This window comes from Paramisgurnus dabryanus, chromosome 8, assembly GCF_030506205.2.
Source record: "Paramisgurnus dabryanus chromosome 8, PD_genome_1.1, whole genome shotgun sequence".
Taxonomy (NCBI): domain Eukaryota; kingdom Metazoa; phylum Chordata; class Actinopteri; order Cypriniformes; family Cobitidae; genus Paramisgurnus; species Paramisgurnus dabryanus.
Genome location: NC_133344.1, coordinates 22,494,672 through 22,502,969, shown reverse-complemented (window position 1 = coordinate 22,502,969; position 8,298 = coordinate 22,494,672).

Genomic DNA, 8,298 nt, shown 5'->3' with positions numbered 1-8,298 from the left:
TTGCACTGCATTGCATTAATGATAAACTGCACCTCATTTAATGACGGGCATAAACACTGTAAAGTATGCATATGTTGTTATAACGAATAACAGCAACACACTACTGTTTATATAACGAAAAGGAACTGATAAAACAAGAAAGCAGTGTACTTGATGTTTAGTAACATAGACTGTAAACATTTCTGTAGAAATTACATTATTACTGGCAGTTGGTTGCCAGTAACTTACTGTAGATTTTACATTTATATTATTTACTGGCAACAGTTTGTTCAAAGTTAAATGAACATGAAACATTTTCAGTCTTTATCTTCTACAGTAAGTTACTAGCAACCAGCTGCATAATTACAGCAATTGTTTTACGCAGCATATATAGGCTAAGTGTAGACCTTTTTTAAAATAAATGAAAGTACGGCACATTCACAATATTGATGTTTGGATACACCGGTAAAAGAAACACATTTTTGAAGAATTAAAAAAAAATGTATGACGATTTAGCAGGGTTTGCAAAAACTTGGGTCTAATGGACCAGCCAAGGCAAATGCTATTGCGCCCTCTGTCGTGCACTCCACAGTGCAGTTCACTATGACATTGTATTGTGATTTAAAACACTTTACAAATTTAGTTGTATTTTATTGCATTTGCATTCTTTATATTTATTTTATTAACAATTTGAACAAATGCAAAAAACATAAAGGCTTCAACAGTATTATTACTGTTATATTTATTAACTAGCTTTTATTTAAAAAATATATTATCAGTAATAATAATAATAATAATAATAATAATTTGCTATTAAAACAGTGTTTAAGTTCTTTATCAAACGAAAAACATCTGTGTACAGAGACCAGAGGTCTACATTAGAGTCCTTTATTGTTTCTAGTGTTTCCTGGGGAGTATAATGTCACCTATTGTGTTGTTTAAATCTATTTTTAGTCAATGAGCTGTAATGTACGAATATTTATAGACAAAGCTCAAATCATAAATACACTCGACCCTTCCCACCGCTTTTCCTTCATTCTTTTTTAACGACCCAAATATGTTGCGCGCTCTCGGACCTTTAACCATTTGAGCGCAAGCACTCTGTGCAGCATACAAGACTTGATATGCGGCACAACAGAGGTGACATTTTCGGGGAAAACTAGTTTCATGTTATAGTGAAAGGGTTAAGTGGTGCAGCTCGAAGGTTAGGGAGGATGAGTGTTTGGACGCAGCCACTTTGGCAGCAGACAGTTCTTTGTCCAGCAACCGGCGCCTGTCGCCTGCCTGCCGGCCATGCAGCCTCCCCACACCCGTACAAAGGCACAGATCCCGAGAGTTACAGCTCCTAATTAGAGATCCCCCCTTGTTTCTGTTCTTTTCTTTCTCCTGCAATGACCACAAGCCCTCGTTTTCATTAAAGGGCCATTGTTAAACGCTGTTATATTCAATTAACAGAGCGGACAACGTGAAGTAACTCTTTGTCCAAACTAATCAGTCAATGACCAATCAATCAATAGACTGCCACGAAAAGCGATTATGGTGCCGCTGTACGACAAACAAGCAAGTGTTTATAGTATATTTAGCATCAAGCCAACTAAAATCTGTAAGACTGACTACATTTGAAGCACACAGACAGCAGGTGACATTATTAAGTGTAGTAGCCAATTACCAATCCTCTCTCTAATGAAAAATTAGACAAAGGAGCTTTGGCAGTGTGTGGTTTCTCACAGTTCTTTTTCTGCAAGAGCTGAAACTGAACACTGAGAAGCTTGAAAATCTATGAAGGCACTGAGGGGTTGAGATGACTTGTTGCTGATATCCTTCAAGTCTCCGAAACCCATGGAGAAATACTGTAAGAACAGACAGAAAGACACTTTTTAGATTTATTGATATTTTTAAGGAATAACAGTACTACATTAAAAAGACCGTTGTAATGGAAGTTTCGGATTTCTCACTTTTCACACGGGTGTACATTTATGTTGGTTATATATGTGTGTGTGTATAAGTTACATAGGGCCTGCATTATTTATGTATGGAATAATATATTATCATATACATTGAGGTGAGTAATCAGTAATCATTTCTCATACAGTTATACAGAGCCTCCCGGGAAACATTTGGATATTTTGATGTAAAGATGACGTTAGCTTGATATTTCTCAGGGTAGGGGGACACAGTGAAACCTGATAAACATACAGTCATCTCTCTTCTGTAACATTTTGACAGTGGAACAATTATGAAATACAATTATTTTCATGATGAAGCAAAAAAGTGACATACAAAAATATAAAAAAGAAAATATAAAAATGTGTCAATTTGCCCTGACGTTTATGAAATTTACCCTAATGTGATAACGCAGTTTAACCTTTCATCCAGTTAAAGAGGAATAATGAACTATATTTTTAAAACTAACCAACCAAAACACACTGGACTTTCGACAAAAAACTTGTGACAACTTTTTTTGATGACTTACAAAATCACCTCTATTTATAATTAGGTGTTGCTTTAGCCTTTTTCTCATTTGATTTTCATAATATATAATTAACAATTCACATTAATGTTGGTGCTGAGTTGCATCAGGTGAGCCAAGACAATACATGTTTAGACTACATAACTACAGAGCACGAGATAAATATTTAATAATTTTATCAAGTAAAAATCGGAAAAGTGATCCATCGCCACCTCCTGGACATAATAATTCAAATAAGCAATAATAATATGTTTATAGTCACAGCACATGCTTTCCTTCAAAGCAACTTTAAATAATGATGACACATCGTGACAATATTAGTGTCAGTTATCAACAAAGGTAGCTGAGGACACATGAAGCACAATAGACTACACAAGTTGGCAACTGTGGAGTAAAACCCCAGATAATATTTTTGTATCAGAAATACCCAAATTCTGAAAACCAAAACAATAGTTGTAGTTCTACAGATTTTACATGAAACACTGGGGGTTACAAAAAACAGGCCTAAACGAATTAATGCATTAATTTTTTGTTTAAAAATTAGACGGGTTCAATTATTGTGTTAATGAGAAAAAAATAAAAACATGAACTGATGTCAAATTGACACTTTGTCATATTGGCAACTTTCAATATGTTTCTTGTTTGTTTTTCTTTGTGAATGTATGGCATTGAAGTTTGTCATGCAATCAACACAATCAGCCACAGTCTTTCCTCCAGTAGTAGACTGTCAACGTGACAAAAACTGTTGCATTTCTGCAGTACACAAAATAACCACTAGGTGTCGCAATAACCTACTAACTTTGTCTTTAGTTTTTTGTAACTGCACATGCAACTGCATCATGATTTACTATTTGACCTCAACAATTTTTCCAGGCACGATGTAAGCTTTAAGTAATGCGCAATAAAGACTCCCATCTGAGAAAATATACATCTAAATATAATATATGATATAATAATATGATCATTATTAGCTATTAGCATTTATCAAGAAACGTCTATGAAATACGGATTTGTTGTAACAACAATTTTTAATAAAGGACACATCAATTCAGCATTACATTATGCTGAATTAGACAAATGTATTATTATTATCATCATTTAAATAAAAATAATAATAAAAAACATCATGTTATTCTATTAACAATGAACATCACCTCTAAGGCTCAGACAACAGGCGTCTGCAGAGTCCCACCACAATAGATGTTAAAGAGGGATTTTCATGTCTGACCATGCAGAAATCATCTACTCTTTGTACTCCAGTTAAGGTCCTGCCACGGAAATGAACAGAGAAGATCACAAAAGACTAACAGTTGATCACGACAGATGACGTGGCGTTAAGACAGGGATAAAAACACAGTTACCTCACACTTGGTACAGTGTTTGCACCTCTAGATATTGCCCAGGGCAATTTCTATGAAAAAGTTGCAAAGTTGCGGAAGTGTAACGTACTATTAGGGTAGGCTAATAATCTTGTATAAGTGTCTTGTTGGTTGGTAGACATATTTAATACAGTACCTATGGTTTATAGCAGTGGTTCTCAAACGTTTTTAGCGTGCGGCCCCCCTTGTGTACGGCAAATTCCTTCGCGGCCCCCCCAAAGAAAATGTATGACAAAATACTGTTGTAAAACTCAACTTTTAATTATACAAAACATATTAAATGATAGAAAGTAGTGCTGTTGGTTAGATGCCTTATTTTTTTTTAGGTTTAATTGCACAGAATTCATGATAAATTAATTTATTTTATAAAATGTCATAAAACTGGGGCCCCCCTGGCACCATCTCACGGACGGCACCCCTGGGGTCCCCGGCCCCCAGTTTGAGAACCACTGGTTTATAGAACTATTTTGAGTGCTGCACATCTGATCACTCTACAGTTTATGCAAGCAGATAAATAATAGCATTTATTTTCATAAGCTTAACTGTTTGTAATCATCATTGGTTTGCAATTATCAGTACACAAAAAGCATACGTCATATATATATATATATATATATATATATATATATATATATATATATATATATATATATATATATATATATATATATATATATATATATATATATATATATAATCACCACTATGCTTTCAGATTCAGTATGAATCAGAGTGATCCTGTTAATATACAGTAGTAGATAAAGGAACCGTATCTGTTCTGTTTGACCTGGATTTAAGAGCAAATGTAAATGTAAAGGAAATTTTTTAATGGTGATTTGAATTTTTCCCCTGAGCCATCATAATATCATGAACTCTGTGCATAGAGAGGATTTAAGTGAATCTGCAGAATAACCACTAGTGCAAGCAGAGGCTGGAAGTTCAATGTCAAGGGTCATTTTAAGGGTCTCTGTTTATTTTAGGATTATATTCCCTGATATGACTGTTTGTAATTGATATAAACCTTTGGTGTAAGATGGAGAGACCTTGCCATGTCCCGCAAACCCTGACAGGATCCACCTGCACAACCAATATTAAATAGAAAACCATCATCACATTGAAATATATAGAAAAAACAAATCAGAAAAAGTAAGCACATAAATTACAATGGTTATGTTTCATGTGTTAATAATAAAGCAACTGAATTATTTAAATTAAAAAAATTAAATTAGTGCCAACAAACTAAGGTACAACAGGCTTAACCAGTAAATCTAAATACATTTAACTGTGCATTACAGGATGTAAAACATAGGCAGTGGCATGGGCTTATTATTGTGAAATCTGAGTATTGTGAAGCGTGATTACTTCCATTTTTTTTTACAACTTAGAAAACTATTTAATTATATGTCTCTGAATGATAATAGTATAATCAGGTTACATGTTAAACCAGGTTGGTCACATATACTATACCTTGTGGTCAGGGAACTGGGAAACTGTAAAACAACATTACATTTTGTTTCCCTTAAATGCTAAGTATGGCAACCTTGTGGTGTCAAAATTCATACTGAACGCTGAAACATACCCATTAAAGAAAGCTTTCTGGGAGTTTTGGGCCACTGCACTCTAAAAATGGCTGGGTTATTTTTGACCCATAATGGTTAAATATTGGACAGAACACACCGCTGTGATAAAATTGATTGTTTTAACCCAACTGCTGGGTTATTATATCTCATGGTTGCATAACAACAATCCAACATTGGGTAATTTTTAACCTAACATGTGTTCTGTCCAATATTTACCCATTATGGTTCAAAATAACCCAGCAATTGTTTTAATGTGTGCACGCCATGTAAGGACCACATTTACAAGTTGCAGAAGTGAATGCAGCTAAACTTGGTGCAATGTCACATGATCAGAGGTCAGAAATGGTGCTGATTAAAGACAATTAATGACTTTTCAAGCAATTCATTATGATAACCATAATAAACAGATGCTGTTGCGAACCAATTCACAAAATCTGCTAAAGAACACTTTTGAAGTTCACCTTATGCTAATGTATATATTAATTACATAATGCTATAAAATCTTTAAGGTTTAAAAGTGGTGTCATTAAAAAATATACTTTTTTATCAATTGGAATTTTTCATTTTCTTACTAACTGTATGCTTTGGCTTGTGCTGGATGACATATTTTAACACTGCCAAACTATTCAGATATGTATTTTTCAATGAAAATTCAGGAAGCAAATTCCACGCGCATGGGTGTTTAAAACAACTCACTTCTCAGCTTTGCAAATCAATTCTGCAGGAATACACAAATGTTTGTTGTTTGAAAGCAACGGTGCCTATGGGCCATGTGCTACGTTTCCCTTAAGGCTCTATTCAAATTTTGTGTCAGAAGATAAATGACTATGCCTGTAGTTGACAGGTGCTGAAACATTTGAGACGTACACCTGTGCAAAACTAAGAACTAAGAATATCCTGTAAGTAGAAATAAGTGAAGCACAGAAGTGGGCAAGGATAGTTTTATTTTCTAAATATAAAAAATGTCTCCCTTAAACAAAAATGAATCTATTGTAACGTGCCAACATAAAGAATACATTTGTGCCACCACACCTTTGCTTAATGACAGCCTTGGGCCAATGTTTTGTTAGCTTTCAACAACACCAAATTCTGTGTATAAACTGTCTGTTTTCTTCTACGAAATGCAAGTCATGTGTCGTGTAAGCAGAGTCTGATGTTTTCTAATAACTCAGAGGTTAAAAATAAAAGGCAAACAATGGCATTAATTGTGTAAGGGCACAAAATATTGCAGGATTTAAATTTAAAATGATTTAAAAGATAAAAGTATTCATTATAATAGTTCTTATGTAATTGTATTTAAATGTGACCTGACCATTTTCAAATATTTTAGATACCACAAACAATTATAAATGGGTGATTAAAATTGCTTTCTTTAGGTTAATCAGATACAGTCTCTTTACCTTAATTGGGCATTCTTGTTTGTGTGGAAATTTTCAGAACTGTATAAATACATTTGTTTAAGGAAAATGCCATACATCTCTTGTCAGAAGCAGAACCAAACCATCTGTGGTAAGCTGGATTTTCAGTGTTGTATTAGCGGATCAGTCCGGACAGAGATGCAATTTATCTTCTGTAACAGAACAATCTGAGCAGAGCCAAGTGTGCAAAAACATCATGCAGGTTATTTATGACAGTTAAAATATTTAACAGTAACATCAATTAAACTAATCAGATACAAATATTAAATCTACTTAAAACTGTGTTTATTTTATCTTTATTTATATTCAAAGATGTTATATGTATTAAAGTTTAACATTTTTAAAATTAAAATACCTTTAATTACAATTGTAATGTTTCAGGATTATGTCTTTAGGAAGTTGGGAAACTTATAACTTTTTTAAAATGCAGATACAAACTAACAGTTTGCTGGTCATACATCAATGATAAAATGTCACAACTTGGAATGGTTGCAACTCTGTTCATTTATATTTGATAATACCTGATATAAGCAAAACCTATTTAATTACATGAAATAATTATTTAAACTTGTATAATCATATTTCAATGCATAAGCTTATCACACCAATTATAATAAACTGGAAACTGGCCAGTAAAATGACTCAAAAGATATAAAAGTTGATTAATGCAAAACATATGGCAGTTAAATCTCATCTCCACATCAAAAAATAATCCAAATCATTAGAAAGCATGCATTAGATAGGTTTCACATTACTTTCTGGAAGACAAACACTGGCACATTTAATTTTGTAACCAGGCCAGCTCGATGTGTGTACTAAAATCTTCCCAAGCTTTCCCTGTACAGAAAGGGTGCTTATGGGAGGAGGGCTAATGGTGGAAGAAAAGACCCAGCATGCATGCTCAACACTCCGACTGCACACAGACATCTGAGCTAATGACTGTGGCAGTATGGGGTTATGCTGGTTCCAGGGTGGCTGGTCGGTTGGAGGTTTCACTATGAGGCCATTGTGATGTCACTGCTCTATACTGACTATCTGTAGTGGGGTGTGACAGTGTGCATATGTAGAGCCAACTGCACATAATGCCTTTGTGAGAAATATGGCAGGAGATGAGAATATCCACACTCTATACCTTCACGCCAATGGATCTTTGCAGGAAATATTTCAGACCATTATATAATGATGGGTTTAGGTGAAAAACATGAAAAGCTCTATGAGATGAAAAGGGGGAAATGAGAGGGAGAGAAAGAGTAGAGCATAAATGAAGGAAGAGGAGGTTCTCTCTGCCCCAATCAACCTCCTTCTTTTTTGTTGTTTATTAGCTGAGAGCCCTCTTGCCCATGACCAATTATACAGGCAAATGTTTTTGTAAGAAAAAGAGCCTGCACTCCCATACACATTAATCATTCACCGATGGTTCCACAAAAACACTCAAGACTAGTATTGACTCTCAAAACTTTTATATAAATATA